Source organism: Antechinus flavipes, chromosome 3 (genome assembly GCF_016432865.1).
Source record: "Antechinus flavipes isolate AdamAnt ecotype Samford, QLD, Australia chromosome 3, AdamAnt_v2, whole genome shotgun sequence".
Taxonomy (NCBI): Eukaryota; Metazoa; Chordata; class Mammalia; order Dasyuromorphia; family Dasyuridae; genus Antechinus; species Antechinus flavipes.
In genome coordinates, this window is record NC_067400.1 from 519,351,816 (window position 1) to 519,367,348 (window position 15,533).

Below are 15,533 nucleotides of genomic sequence, written 5' to 3' on the forward strand. Positions count from 1 at the left end.
GTTGGGGAAGATGTTCCAGGGAAGATTATTGAGAAAGACAGTATAAAACACTAGGTCTTGAACAAAGGGAATTATGTCAGCAGATGGAAAATGAGTCTAGGATTTGGGGATTCAATTCAATTCAATTTTTGATTCCATTTGGGGTTTTCTTGTCAAAGATACTGGAATAATTAGCTATTTCCTTCTCCAACTCATTTTACAAATGAGGAAACTGAAACAAACATGATTAAGTGACCAGCCCAGGGTCAGTTAGGAAATGTCTGAGGCTGAATTTGAACTCGGAAAGATGAGTTTTCCTTAATTTAGGCCCACTGATCTACTTTGCCATCTTACTGCCCTTTAGTTCAATTAAGCCAAGATTTATTTGGTACCTCTTATGGACAATGGCTGAACAACAGTTAATAACAATAACTAGCATTTATATAATACTTTAAGGATTCCAAAGCACTTTGTTACCCCATTTTACAGATGAGGCAGACAGAGATTAAGCTACTTGCCCAAAATTGTATCATAACAGTCAAGGTATTATTATAAAAGTAGTGTAGATCTCCAGGATCCCCAGAGTCACATTTCAAAAGTCACTGATGCAGTGGAAAGATGCATTTGGACTCAGATGATTTGCATTCGAATGTTGCTTCTGCCACTTGAGTGACAAGGACAGGCCATTAGCCCTATTCTCCTGACCTCCCCGAGGCTGGAGATATTTCTATTCTTCTAAGTCATCCTTCTCTTTTCTTCCCTTTCCGTAATTTTCCATGGGTTTTGCTGGTAGATGGACAGCTACTTCAGACACTCTCAACTCATATGGAGTTTGCATTATTTTATGTTTTTCTAAAATCGTTCAGGTTACTCTTAACAATAAAGGACCCTCATCTTCTATATGACAACCCAAGTTCCAGTTAGAGGAAGTAAATGACCTTGGGTCATTCAACCCCTAAGATTCAAGTTTCCTCATCTATAAAAATTTAAAAAAACAACAAGAAAAAGGAGAGGCCCATTTTCATTATAGGTATCAATTCCCTACCTGGGTTGTTATAAAATTCTTAGAATAATTTAAGATTTGCCTTTTATAATTGTTTTGAAAAACCTTTACATTTTTGTCAGGTAATTTTCCCAAATTGTGGATACAGTCTGTTCAGACATATATGTATATGTTATCCATTTTGTTTTTAAATTGGAAAACAAAGTAAAAAGTATGTATGAAAAAAAATTGTAAATAAAATATTTTTAATCTTAAAAAAATCAGTTCTCTGTCCCAAGGGATAAGACAGAGCAAATAAATGTATTTGGGATAGGTACTGGACTTATGATTTATTGTTACAGGGAACTCTTTTTATCAATTCAGGTTGACATCTTTTCTGCTTGTTAATGTTAGACTTGCACTGAAAGAAGAAAGTGACTTATCCACTGTCACCCAGCCAGCATGGGTCAGAAGCAACACTCTAAACTGAGTCCTTCTGAGTTTGGGGGTGGCCCTCTATTCACTGAGTCACTTTTCTAATTCTGTTGAAGATATAGAAGAGGAACTGACATGAGGCGGCTATGGGTGTATGAAAGGATAGGAATGGGTAAGTGGGGCTGACTCCAAGGAAGGATTAGAGAAGGCCTTAAATGAGATGATTTATGTAAAGCACTTTGGAAGCCAGGAAACACAATATAAATGTTTGCTATTATTTTTATTCCTGGAGGCAATAGAAGGGAAAGTGCTTCATAAGCTCTAAAGTGTGGGATGTTGATGCTGATGTTGGCTTTTATAGCTGTGCAAAGTTATTTGATGCTTGGTTTCAATATTTCAACTGTGCCCTCACACCACTCTTAGGGAGGCAAGAAGAAAACAAGATCTGAGAAGTAATGAGGTCCCCATCATCGGAGGAATTGAAGCAGAGATTAAAAAATAGATTTTTTTTTTCTTCTTGAAAGAAAGCCAAAAAGTTAGGAGATGGAGATGAGGAGGGGGTGATATTTTAAGCTTGGGGGCAGCCATAGAAAATGCTCAGTCAGAGGATGGAGTGTTGAGTGTGGGAGGAACAGCACAAAGACCATTGTCATTGGATTGTAGAGTAAGGGTAGGGGGGAGAGTAAAATCTAAGAAGGCTGTAAGCATAGGAAGGGACCAGGTATGAAAATCTTTTAAAAGCCAAACAGAAGAGCTTATATTTGGTCCTGGAGGTAATAGGGAAACACTGTAATTTTGGGGATATGATGGGGGGAAGGCAGTGACATGGCTAGAGCTGGATTTAGGGAGACCACTTTGACAGCTGAGTGGAGGATGGTTCGAGGGCGGGGAGAGACTTGAGGCAGAAAGACCAACCAGCAGGCTACTTACTGCACTAGTCGAGGCATATGGTGATGAGGACCCCCACGAAGATGGTGACAGTGTCAGAGGAGAGAAGGGACTGTTTTCTAGAGAGATCACAATAGAAATGACAGGATTTGGCATCACATCAGAAGTAGAGCAGAAAAGGAAAATTGTACAGGAAGCTGTGAATCTGTTACAAAGAGCTTTTCTTTTTAAGTATTTAATACATTTAACCTATAACTTTCAGAGCTGTTCTGCTGGTCTGATGCCTTTTGGTCTTTTTGTTCTCTTCTGGGCATCTAAAAATGCTTCAATCACCCTCTTTTTTTTCTGGGGGGAGAGCGGGGGAGGGAGGCAACCTTACCACCAGCCTCCCTCTTTCTTTTATTCTCTCCCAATTAAAGGAAAAATACAATCCAAGCCTTTGCAACAAATACAGAGGCTCCCACTTCTTGGGAATGTTGTTGAGGGGAATCCTGTGCCATTTATGGTTGGACTGGATATCTTGAGGTACTTCTAACTGTGATTTAGAGAGAGGAAGAGATAAGGTCACTTATTGTGTTAGTAATCCCAGGTCACATGACACCCAAGTAAGGCTTCTCTCCCTATCTGTTCCTTGGAAGCAGGCCAGTAATCCTTGCTCAATACTCCATGTCAGTGGAGAGACCCAGTGGAAATGGTTTTCAATTACAGTAGCAGGGACTTGAATTAGATTGGAGGAAGCACTCCCTCATAAGGCTCAAGAGAAGGTGAAATCATCAACAAGAGGAGGTTTGAGACTACCTGTACCCTTCTTTACCCAGTGGTTATTTTGACAAAAAAGAAGAAAAATAATTTTATCTTTATGTCTTTTCCTGGTCACCTCCCTTCCTTGCTCAAAAATCACTAGGGCTTTCCCACAGTTAACAGTTTGAAGTCCAGATTCTTCAGCTTGGACTTTTCAAGATCCTCTCCATCACTGGCCTTCCCTGCTTCATTCATATTAATCTTTGACATAAACCAGACCTTCCTCTGTACAAGCCTTGTGTTTCCTCACTTCCTTGCCTTTGATCCCATTTTTCTCTCCATCTGCAATGACTTTCCTTTTTGCCCACTCTCATTCCCCCTATCCTTTGAAGCCCAAATCAAATGCTATCTCCTCTGATAAGTCTGTCTGGATCCCTTCAATCTCTATATTGGAGTTAACTCTATGTTATTATGTTGCACCTTCACTGTAAACTGAATGGGAAGTAGGATCAACAGTAATATTTTATGTCTCTATACTACACTATGCTACATTTTTAATATTAAAACATACTAAACTATGTTTCTATAGTTTGCAAAGTACATTCATTCCTCACTAAAATCTTGAGAGGTAAGTAGTATATATATTATCATTCCCTTTTTGGGGGGCACCCAAATCTGTGAGGGGAAATTCTGGGTATCCCTAGCCCATGCTGGTGAGTAACTTCTAGTCTTGGAGTCGCCTGATATCGAGAGATTAAGAGGTGCCCAAGTCACCTAGGGTTATGAGCAAGAGACCAGACTTCAGGCTGGGTCTCCCTGGCTCCCAGGTGGCATCTGGCTGCCTTTCCCCAAGTCTGGGGGAGATGGGCACCTATCCAGAGTCACCCTGATGTTCGAAGCCAGTCTTCCTGTCTGAAGTCCTCAGACTCTCACCGCTGCTTTGTACCTACCTCCAGTATGTTCTGCGCTTGGGATGTTCTTAATGTTTGCTGAATAGATGGATGAATTAATGAGTTAGTGAAGTTTTTGAGAGATTGTTCTATTGCCAGATATTTTAACAGTCTCTCTTCAAAGCTTGGAGCCAGGGGCATTGATTAGAGGCCATGAGGGGCAAGAGGGAAGGGAGGAGTTAAGGGAACCAGATTTGTGGAGTTCCTTCTGGGAAGAAGCTGTTTCCCTCTTGGGTCAGGGACTCCCTGAGGACAAAGGTCTTATCTCCTCTTCATTCTCTTTTAGCAAGGGGTGATCCCTCCCCCTCAGGTAGGAACCCTCTCTTTAGATCTGGGATTCCTTGAAGGTAAGGTATCTTAGCATAGAAGTTCCTAAAGTTCAAAGTTGTGTCTCTCAGACTCGAAGTTCTCTGGAGAGGGTCTATATGTGCTCTCCAGATTAGGAACTTCCTGGGTACAGGACTGTATCTGTCCTTCAGCTTTGGAGCTTCATGAAAATAGAGCTCTCTCTCCCCCTATCTTTGCAGCATAAATGTTTGTTTTTTTCTACCCATAGAATCAGCGGTGCTGAGTCTGTATTATTGAACATGACTGGACCCACACTGGCAGACAGTGCTCCATACTGTTGCCAACCCCCTTCCCCCCCACTGGCCCCAGCCTCTCCTCCCCACTGCCTCTTCCTGCCGTTCTTTGCTACTGTTCCCTTGGGGGACTTTGTTTTGGTTGGAAGGAGAAGGCTGAGGTATTTCTGTGTCTGGTTCTCTCCCCTTAGCCCTCCTCTCCCTTTCCTTCCCTCTCGAGATGCTTCCTCTTGCCACTCTGGCTCCCATCCAGTCCAATCTGCTCGGCCAGCTTCACAGAGCACCTGTGGGATGCAAGTTTGCAGAACCCTTACTGTTTGCCAGCCTTGTGGTTCCCTGTTTTCCTTGTGAATCCTTCCACGACCTTCTGTTCCACTCTAGGGTCAGAAGGGCTTGCTGACTTCCATCTTCCATCCTTCAGGCTTCCTCAGGCTTCTGGGAGAGGGAACCCCCGGAACTCCAGTCCCATCCTGCTATCAACCTTGCCCTTGACTTTGGGAAAATAATCTCACACCATCTGAGCCCCATTCTCAAATTAGAGACTTAAGGTTTCTCTCTACTCTGATATTCCTATGTTCTAAGGTTCCCTTCACCTGACTTTTAATGTATGGTTCTCTGATTATTGACTGAATTGAACTTCTTGGTCATCAGAGGCTTTGTATAATAGCTCTAGGTTGGGAGTCAGGAGACCTAGGTTCCAGCTTCTTCATTTTAGGCTCGTCTTATTTCTTCTGTGGGTCTCATTTTTTTCTTCTGTACAATAGAGATTTGACCCTTGAACTAAGAGGATCTAAGATTGCTTGTTTTCCTGAGTGTAGCTGTGCCTGGAGTCCATAACAAGAGGGATTGGCTGGGAATCAGTCTGAGGATGGTGATCTAATGTGTGCATATCATATTAGATATACAACATGTATCAAATACATATAATACATAAAATATATCTTATGTATATAATATGTATCACAATATGTTGTCTACATAATACATATTTTAAAATACATAAAATGTATCTTATGTATATAATATGTATCACAATATGTTGTCTACATAATAAATATTTTAAAATACATAAAATGTATCTTATGTATATAATATGTATCACAATATGTTGTCTACATAATACATTTTTAAAATACATATGTATATATGTGTCACATATATCTGAAGCAACCAGGTGTGTAGCACAATGGACAGAATGCTGACCTGCAGTCAAGAAAATTGAGTTTAAAATTGGTCTCATACATATACTAGTTGAGTGAACATGGCCAAGTCACTTAACCACCATCTATGTTTCTATATCTGTAAAATAGGGTTAATATATATCAGCCTCTCAAAATTATTGGAGAATCAGATAAGATATTTGCAAAGTGCTTTGTAAATCTTAACTTGCCACAAATGCTAACTATTATTTAAAAATGTATTAGCATTTTATTTCCCCCCACTTACATGTAAAAACAATTTTTAATATTCGTTTGTAAAACTTTGAATTCAAATTTTCTCTCTTCTTCCTACCCTACTCCCCCATTGAAAAGGCAAGTCATTTTATATAGGTTATACATGTGTAGTCATGTAAAACATTTCCATAATAGTCATGTTGTAAAAGAAAACAGACCAAAAAATATCCTCATAAAAAATAAATAAAATTTTAAAAGTATGCTTCAATATTTATTCAGACACCATCAGTTCTTTCTCTGGGCATGGATAGCATTTTTCATCATAAATCCCTTAGAATTGTCTTGGATTATTGTACTGCTGAGAATAGCCAAGTCATTCACAGCCTATTATCTTAGCCTTTTGTTGTAACTTTGTACATAGTACATTTCACTTTGCATCAGTGCTAGCTCTTATTATCACAGGCCTCTATTAATAAAAGATAGAAAGTAGAAAAAGCTTGGGTTTGGAATCAGATCATCTGTTACTTTTTGTAACTTTGGGCATCTTACTCAACCTTGCAGGCCCTCAGTTTCCCTTGCTGTAAAACAAGTACAAGGACTAGAAGTAAATAGTCCTTCCAGCTCTGACTTTTTGTTCTTTGTTTTAAGTCCTTTCTAGCTCTAATATTCAGGTTCTAAGATCTTCCAGCTCTAAATCTGATTATGCTGTAATGTGTTCCTGTATCACATTTATTAACAGAGGCCAAGGGATGACTTTCAGGAGGATAATTTCCATAAACCAGCCATCATCTATTTGGAGACCTTTCTCTTTTTGGTGAATTCAATAGAAGATGGATCCCAATAAAAACGCCATTGTCTTCTTTTAGCTAGCCTCTGCTGATCACATGTTTGACAGGTTTTGAATGAGAACTTATTGGGTATCTAGTCCCAAGATTGAAGTTGTGGGGAAATAACGAGAGATATATAAGCTATAGACTTAGAATCTTAGGATCATGGATTTAGAACTCAAAAGAACTTTCAGAGGCCATCTATTTCCATCTTCTTGTTTTATGCTCCCGTATAACCGATTTCATTCATTCTCATTTGTTCATTTATTCATTTGGTAAGTACTTAACTTTCTGTAAGCTACTGTGCCTCCTTCTTCTTTGAATCCTTAACTTTATAATTAAGGCTCAGTTTAGATCCCAACTTTTCCCCAAAGTCTTTTCCTGATTATCTCTTTTTGTTAGGATTCTCTACTTTCTTAAATTACCTTCTATTCACTTCTCTGTGTACAATTGCATCCTCTTGTAGAATAGAATTTCCTAGAGGCCAGGCATTCTGATTTGTGTTTTACTTTCCTATTTCCATTGCTTAGCACCAGGTCTTAATGAATGACTGTTCACTTGAATTGAATTCAGATCATGAATTCTCTATGACAAAGAACTGTGTTCTTTACCTTCCCCCAATCACTCTTTCCAGTTTAGTACTGTCTTAATCTGCTCCATCTGCTGAGGTTCCAGGTGTTCTCTGACCTTGGGGCTGGGTCTTGGGCAAGAGACTGAGGAGGCAGGTGGGAGCCTGGATTGAGGCCAGCCCTCTCTTTCCACCTGTGTTAACAATTCCCTGGTCTGCATCTGCAGATAGTGTCATTAGACCCAACTAAAGCTGGCTGATTGAAAGGGGAGGCAGGGAGAATAGCCTATGAAGTGCCCCTGTGGCAGTGAACAACAGTCCTCGGACAAACAGAGAAGGCTTTGGGGGCAAGTCTGGCTCTTCTCCCCTTTTACCAGAGCACAGCAGGGCTGGATAGAGAACTTGGTATAATCTGAACTGATTTGATTTGAATTGAATTGAATCAAATTGACTTGGTTGTAAGTACCTTTCCTGGAAACATTATAGAAAAGGGTGGGGGGAATGAGGGAGATCTGCTTTCTAGTTTGTGCTCTGCCATGAATTTGTTCAAGTCTGAACTTTGGCCAGGTTTCTTTCTATCTCTTCCGTATTTTAATTATCCATAATATAAAGGAATTGGATTAGATAATCTTCAAGGTCCCTCCTCACTCAAGGATTCTATAGTTTTGAAAGCTAAGATCCTCAAATTTCATGGTCCTGAGGCTAAAATTCAAATTTCAGTTTTATTGTGGAAAAATGGAAAAAATGCTAGATTTAGAACTGGATGACCTGGTTCTACATGTTGGCTTTGATGTTTACTACCTTGGGGATCTTGTGACTTGACCTCTGTTGGCCTCAGTTTCCTATTCTGTAAAATGAAGGGATTGGACTAGATGACCTTTAAATTCCCTCTAGTTCTAAGTCTGTGATCTGTGAGCCCTTTATTCTGATAGACTAAGAGTCTTTGTTTCTTCTGTTCTAGGATTCTAGGATCTCTTACTAGTCAAAGGTCATTCTAACACTCTTCCTGCTGCTGCCAGCACCCGCCTTTATGCTTCCTTCCTACAATCCATTTTTCTATCTTTGTGAAAATGAGTTTGGGTTCCTTGAAATTTCTTTTTATTCTTCCTCTCTTGGTTTTTAGCATACTAGGACTGCCCTCCCTTCTTCCAATACACACACACACACAAATGCATGCATGCACGCAGGTACATACACATGCATGTATACATACCACACACAGGAGGACATAAAGGAGTAAGTTGTGCTCCCACAGTGCCCACATAAGCCTACTTGTGTGATTGAGCTGTTAGGCAAGCTGGATACGATGTCCAACTATTATTTGTTCAGAGTCTCTGGTGCCAGGATTGCTTAAGTGAATCTCATCTTACCTCCCTGCATATCAGAGACTTGCCTAAAGTCATGGAGTGGAGAGTAGAGCTAAGGCTCAGGTGTTTCTGATTCTTAGCCTGGGGCTCTTTCACACAGAATTCCTTAGTTAACATGGTTGTAGAATCAAAAGGATGTGTGTGTGTGTGTGTGTGTGTGTGTGTGTGTGTGTGTGTGTGTGTGTCTGTGTCTGTGTGTGTGATCCTTTGGGGTCATTTAGAGTAGACCAAGCTCTGGCTTTGAGAATTCATTTGAAGCAGGTGAATCTCTTCGGTTTTTTCTTCCTTGAGCCCCTCTCTAACTGTATTTTGACTTAGCAACGTTTCTACTTGTGAGATTTGGATATTTGGGATCCTGGGAAGTGGGTTGATAAAAAGAGATCTGAATTTGAGTACAGAAGACAGATTTTAATACTAGGCTAGGGAGAGGGACTGGACCTATTATACCACTGATGCAGGGATCTCTCAGTAAGGACAATCCCCTTACCCAATGCAGGTTGGCACTTTTCCTTAATTTAATCTTAGACAATTGCCTATCAGAGTGAGAAGTGAGATCACTTGCCCAGAGCCCCACAGCTAGTACATGTAAGAAGTAGTACTTGAACCCAGGTTTTCTAAATTTTGTGACCAACTTTGCCTTTAATTCTTTTCACTTTGATAATAATAGCTGACACAGATATTAAAGTTTTTTTATATTTAAAAAACACTTTATCTCTTGATCTTCACAACAGATAACAGCTATTATCCCCATTTTATGGATGGGAAAACTGAATTTGAAAGAATTGGGACCTTCTTAAGATTATCTAGCTGAACTTTTGTCTTCTATGAATCCAGGTCCAGCACTCTAGCCATTCATTGTGCCATCCAGCTGTCTCATCTTCTTACCTTTCTTCTCCCTTCCCATTCCTATCCCTTTGTACGTATGAGTTCATAGATTGAAAACCGAGTTTTATAGTTAGAGAGCTTGACTTCCAGTCATGACTATGTTGCTTAGTACCTTGGACAGGTCCCTTCTCAGATCTTTGGATCTCAATGTTTCCTCATTTATGAAAGGAGGGCTTGGGTTTAGTGATGCCTACACTCCTTTCCAGTACTAAATCTTTTGATCCCTCTTCCTCAATCAATCAATCAATTAATTAACATTTATTGATCCTTCAATACTATGGTTCTTATTTTTCCTTTTCCTGTTTCCGTTCCCATTCAATCCCATTCCACATTTATTAAGCATCAATTATGTGAGTGACATCTCCTCTCTCTTCCCCCATTTTTCCTGCTGCCCTGTTGAGTGATGAGAATATCTTTGGTAGACTGTTCTTTGAGCTCTCTGGAGGGAAGGTGAAGAAACTATTTAAATAATAAATAAGATAAACAATAATGGGCGCTTAGTCTCAGACCACAAAGCTAATCCCCTTGTGGGAAGGGCAGGTTTAATGGGGGTGGAAGATCACTGGAGTCAGATTTTCTGCTTATTGGTATGGGTTTTTTTTTTTTTTTAACAGGGCCTATAGTGGGGAAGAAGTGTGAGACTGGAAGAGAAGAAAGGGTTAGGTAGGAACCCTTAAAGATGACAAAGAGAGAACATTATCCCTCTCATATCCAGTCCCTGCTTTCTTCCTTTGTTCTTATGCCTGTTCTAGATTTATCATCTGTAAAATGAAGAGGATGATATCTGTATCATTTCCAGCACAGCCTTGATGTGAAGATCAAATGGAATAATAGACATAAAGAGCTTTGGAAAGCTTTAAAATGTTTGCTTATATCAGCAGTCATTAAGAGACAGTTATTGGTAGTGGATAGAATGCTAAGTTTGAATGTAAATTTGGATTTAAGTCATTCTACAGATACTCTCTGACTGACAAAAATCACTTAACCTTGCTTTAGCTCAGTTTCTTCATTTGAAATATGAGTATAATACTGCCTATTGTTCCTACCAAAGGAAATGGATTCAAATCAAGAGTGTACTGGAACCAGCTCATCCAGGCTCCAAGCCATTATTAAATTTTTAGGATGAAAAATTCTAACCTCAGAAATTGGCAAAAGATACAAATCAGGTCTTAATTGACTGTTTGGCAGACTGTCTAGAATTAAGAAAATGTTAATAGTTCAGATTAAACTTGCAAGTTTATTGTTTGTACATTTCCCCCCTGGAGAGCTGTTTAACATTTAGCATCACATTACCTTGGTTCAGATGTGCTACTGTGAGATCTTGGATAGATCACTTCTCCAAAAGTCTAGGTCTTAGTTTCTATACCTGTAAGATGAAGGAGTTGAACCAAATGACATTTGAGGTCTAGTTATAAATTTCAGTGTGAAATATTTGTATAACCTCAAGGAATTCACTACCCTCTCTCAGGGCTTCAGTTTTTTAATCTATTAAATGAGGATTTTACAATAAATGATCTCCAATAATTTATCTACTTGCAGCTCTAAATCTTTGATCTTATGAAAGGGTTACCTTGAAAAGTAGTAAATTCTGCATCCCTGGAAGAGTTCAAGCAAAAACTTGGTGAACACGTGTCAGAGACGTAGAGGATATTCCTGTTTGCTTTAGACTTGATGTCTTCTGAGGCTGCTTCCAAATGTGAAATCCTGTGATTTTGGTGTTGGCTATTCTAAAATTCTCTGGTATCTCTTTTCATCAACTCTTCTATGGCACTAATGAATTCTATATGATGCATGTACTTCCCACTACTCACCCTAGGCTTTGCTGATGGAGGCAGATGGGGAGAAAGAGCAAAGAGAGGTGCTAAAGAAAAGGGAATGCTATTTTATGGATCTGGATTACCCTGTCCAGTTGCCCTGGGCCCAGGACATTTGAAATAAAGGGAAGGGAAGAGACTGAGAGAAGCTAGGAAGCTTCACTGGAACTGGAGTCTGGGTTTGAGTTTCCTTCTCTGTAACCATGCTAGAGTTTGACATCTGAAGTCAAATCTCAGAACTGAGTTTGAATCCCAGGTCTGTATCTTTCTAGCTCTGTGATCTTATTTTATCTCTCTGTGACTTTATTTTACTTTATATTTTCTTTTTTCTGAAACTCTCCTTCCTCTAGCTTAGGGTTATATCAACAAATACTAATCACTGACTAAATTCCAATACCACCAAGGGGGGGAAATCTTTGCCCCTTTAAATCCTTGTGAATAGACTAGTCTTTCAAGAGCAGATTATGGGACTCTGCTAGCTCTAGGACAAGGAAAGGATAAACTGAGAAAAGGATTGTATAAGGAATTCCTTTAGACTGAAGGCTTAGAATAATTTTGTGATTTAAACATTTAAAAAAAGTCAACCATTTGGAGAGCCAAATTTAGGACTGATTCTTTTTACTATGAGAGTCATCTAAAAGTAGAATATAGTATCATGGGAGGAGAGTGGGTTTGCCCTCATTGGAGGTATTCCAACCCAAGGGGATTTCAAGTCTGTGACAGATTAAATAGCCTCTGAAATCCTTTCTAATGCTGAAATTCAGTTGATTCTGTGGGATCTTTCTAAGATGTATTACATACATCTCTGTCTTTTTAAGTGCCAAATTTAGAATGTACACATCCTTTTTGTGATGATTCAGAGGAATTGTTATGAATAGAATACAGTGGTGCCCTCTAGGACACCTAAGATACATGCTACTGTTTTCTGCTTTTGTATTTCATGGCCCAACACTAAATTCTTTTGTGTGCCTCCCCTCCTCCAGATTTTCCCTTTTGCTAACAAAAAATGACAAGAATAACTAACATTCATTTAGTACTTTAAGGGTTCATAAAATACTTTACATATTTTATCTCATTCAAGTGCTATTACCATCCCCCATTTTACAGAAGAGAAATTAGGCAGATTGAGATTTAGTATCTCATCCAGGACATACCTAATAAATATCTGAGGCAGGATTGGAACTCAAATCTTCCTGACTCCAAATTAAATATTGCTATCTACTACACCACCTGTATTTTTTCCCTGTTGTCATTATTCAGACCTTTCGGGGCCCCTTTCCCTTTTCTAGGTAGTTATGATCTGGGATGTCAGGGGTCATAGTTTTTTAGATTTGCAGTTAATATGAGTCAACCAGTTTCAGTGTTGGCTTGTGAATGAATGACCTGCATGACCTTAGGTGCAAAGAATTTGCAGTTTTTCTTTTGAGTGTTCAGGAAACCTCTCTCACTAGATTTCTAAGTCTTAGAGTTAGCACCCTAGCGGCTGTGACAACACAGTGAGATAGACAAGCATAGCAGGGAGAATCAGGTGGTACTAGCAGTCAGGAAGCTGGGTTCAAGACCAGCTTCGTTGCCAACTGGATGAGGCAGTATTATGCCCCAGTAAATGGGGCAGTAATATGAACTCAGGATGAAGGGAGAAAATCCTGTTTATAAAGGTGTTTGATTCAGAAACTCTCAATAGTTTTAATCAATCAATCAATAAGCATTTATATAGGCTGACTATGTATTAGACATCCTGCTTAGTGCAAAAGGAACAAAGATAAAAGTGAATGGGGAAAATGAACAATATGTATATGTGAATATATGCAAAATACATAAAAATGAATACCAGGAACATTTGAAAATAACACCATTGGCTGGGGGAGGATCAGGAAAGACTTCAGGAATGAGAGCAATGAATCAAGAGTGACATTGAGACCATGAAGCCAAGTGACTGGAAGGATGGTTGTGCTCCAGGCAGCAACAGGAAAGTTTGAGAGAGGGCTGGGTTTTGGGGAAAGATAATGAGCTCTGTTTTGGAATTTGAGCTTGAAATGCTTCCTGGCCATCCCATTTAAAATGTCTAATATATAGCCGGTAATGTAGGACTGGAGCTTGAGATCTAGATTAGGGCTGGAGACATCCATAGATCTTGAACTAATATGCTTAGAGATGATAATTGAACCCATGGGAACTTCTGAGGTCACTAAGTAAGAGAGTATAGGGAGGAAAGAGAAGAGGGCCCAGGACAGAGCTTGAGCTACACCCACAGTTAGAAGGCATCAAATGGCCCATGATCCAGCAAAGGAGATGGAGAAGGACCCTTTAGGCAGGTAGGCGGAGAGCCAGCACAAAGCAGTGTCATAAAAGCTGAGAGAAGAAAAAATCTTGGCCGGGGTACAGTGAGGTTGAAGTGTCAGAGAAAAGTCAAGAAAGATGGGATTTGAGGAGTTAAGTTTGGTTAGAAAAAGAGTGTTAGTGACTGTTAAAAGAACAGGTTCAGTTGAGTGATGAGTTTGGAATCCAGATGGCAGATGGAATCCAGAAGAGAATGAGAGGAGAGGAAGTAGAGGCAATGTGTGTAGACAGATTTTTCAAAGAGTTTGAGAAAAAAAGAAGAAATGTATAGGATAATAGCTATCAGGGATCATGGAACTTTTAAGGATGGGGGAGATTTGGGTGTGTTTTTAGGCAGAAGGAAAGGAACCAGTAGATAAGGAGAAGTCGAGGATTAGAAAAACAGGGCGCAATCTTCCAAAAAAAGATGGCAGAGTAGAATGGAATGAAGAGTCATATGGCCTTGGAGAGGAGAATTGTCTGTTCATTAACGATTAGAAGATATTGTGGAGTATCATGTCAAGACTTTTTAAGGTGAGGAGGGGAGAAGCAGCCCCCATTTTCTCTGTAAAGGAAGGTTTGGAACAACTCTTGTGGTAAGTGAGATAGAAATGCAATTAGAGAGGCATAGAAGGCTCTCTTTGTTGCAGTGAGGGTCCTGTTGAGATTAGATAATGCAGATTTGTAGTGATTGATCATTCTGATTGTGTGACTTTCTCCTGTTCCAATTAGTAGCATGAGAGGAGGCAGGAGGGAGTAATCCAGGGTTGAGAATTTAGTGCAAGCGGCAGGAAGACAAATGGACAAGAGATTTGAGAGTAGAGGATAGTGTAGAATTGAAATGATAAGAGAGAGAAATTGGGAAGGGGTGAGAGTATAACCACTATGAAGGTGATAGCTTAGTAAAGAATTGAGGGATGGAGGGTGGAAGATGAATTTAGAAGGTACCATAATTACCATCTCTAGGGGAGGGGGAAGGGAGAGAGGAAGGGAGAAAAATTTGGATTTTGCAAAGGTTGAATAATGAAAACTATCTTTGCATGTATTTTGAAAAATAAAAATATATTATTATAGAAAAGTTTATTATATTATTATAGAAAAGTCTATCTCCATAGAAGAGTTGAAATAATGAGGTTACATTCAGATAAAGGAATTTTAGAGTTCTTGATCATGGGAAGACAACCCTTGTGAACGATAACAAGATTGAGGGTGTGACTGATTATTCTTGTGTATAGCTGGCATAGAGAAAGTTATGGGAATTGAAATGATTGAGGAGCAAAATTAGAGCATTTGAGGGTGCATTATTATGTATGTTGATGAGTTGGGAGAGCAGGAGGTGGGGAAATTGCTGGAAGCTAAGAAAGAGGTGAAGAGGAGAGCAGGGATGAGAGAAACTGATATTTGTCTGCTGAATGATCTTCATATGATTAGTGTTTTAGTTTAGAGATTTGTAAGAGTGTATGTGTGTGTGTGTTTGAGAGAGAGAGTGTGTGTGTCTGTGTGTGTGTTAATCAGAGACAAATAGAGACAGAGTCAGAGACAGAGATAGAGAGAAGAGAGGAGAGAGAGAGAGAGAGGAAGAGAGAAAGAGAAGAAAGGAGTGAGAGAGAGAGAGAGAGGGAGGGGGAAGAGAGAAGAGAGAGAGAGAGAAGAAGAGAGAGAGAAGAAGAGAGAGAGGGAGGAAGAGAGAGAAAGAGGGGAAGAGAGAGAGAGAGGGAGGAAGAAGAGAGAGAGAGAGGGAGGAAGAGAGAGGGAGGAAGAGAGAGAGAGAGGGAGGAAGAGAGAGAGAGAGGGAGGAAGAGA

General features: G+C 39.7%; 1 protein-coding gene across 8 annotated transcripts in view; it reads left to right on the forward strand.

The window, feature by feature from the left end:
- Positions 1 to 15,533, forward strand: part of ARRB1 (arrestin beta 1) — a 179,496-nt gene that overhangs the window by 46,298 nt on the left and 117,665 nt on the right. The window lies entirely within an intron of this gene.